This window comes from Penaeus monodon, chromosome 21 (assembly GCF_015228065.2).
Source record: "Penaeus monodon isolate SGIC_2016 chromosome 21, NSTDA_Pmon_1, whole genome shotgun sequence".
NCBI classification, from domain to species: Eukaryota; Metazoa; Arthropoda; class Malacostraca; order Decapoda; family Penaeidae; genus Penaeus; species Penaeus monodon.
In genome coordinates this window covers 8424580-8425219 of record NC_051406.1, presented here as the reverse complement: position 1 = coordinate 8425219, position 640 = coordinate 8424580, and the positions used below count along the sequence as shown (strand labels likewise).

Genomic DNA, 640 nt, shown 5'->3' with positions numbered 1-640 from the left:
TCCTGTCAAGAATGAGTTCATACCTCTGAACTACTTTATACTCCCTAGTATTGAAGAATAAATATGAAATCCTTTTCTTTCCTCTTCCACAAACCATTTCCAAAGTTCATGTTAAAAATCCTCTTTCATAAATTAGTAGCTATAGCTAATTAGCAGCTAACAGGTTCTATATCTAACACAATAGACTATACAAAATCCACAAATGTAGATACTGTAAATAGAATTTTGACAATAAACCACTTTTGGTATTCTTGCAAATGTTCTATTCAGTAAAGCCTTCACTCTCTGTGAATCCCAACACTTGGCTGGATTCAATCTGTGTTACAAACAACAATAGCTATTTTTGTATGATGTATCAAATATTCATTATTAAAAAGTAACATCAACATAAACCTAATTTATGCATTTGCCAATAATAATTCATCATACTCAGATTATAAAAAATATAGAAACTTTTATATAATCTTTAGGGCATTTTATCAATGAAAACTGGAGTATGAGAAAATACTAATATTTCAAGAGTTCAGGGGATGCCACATCATTTAAAAGCTTTTTCTGCCCCACAGCATATGAAGCACAGTGACTGAAAAATCCAGTTTGTTGACCTATCATTCCATTTTATGGTGGAAACAGGTTTGAT

At 30.9% G+C, this 640-nt stretch overlaps 1 protein-coding gene across 1 annotated transcript in view; it reads right to left on the bottom strand.

Annotated features, from left to right (window-relative positions):
* Positions 1 to 640, bottom strand: part of LOC119586173 (guanosine-3',5'-bis(diphosphate) 3'-pyrophosphohydrolase MESH1-like) — a 3971-nt gene that overhangs the window by 1413 nt on the left and 1918 nt on the right. The gene's annotated exons all lie outside the window — the stretch shown is intronic.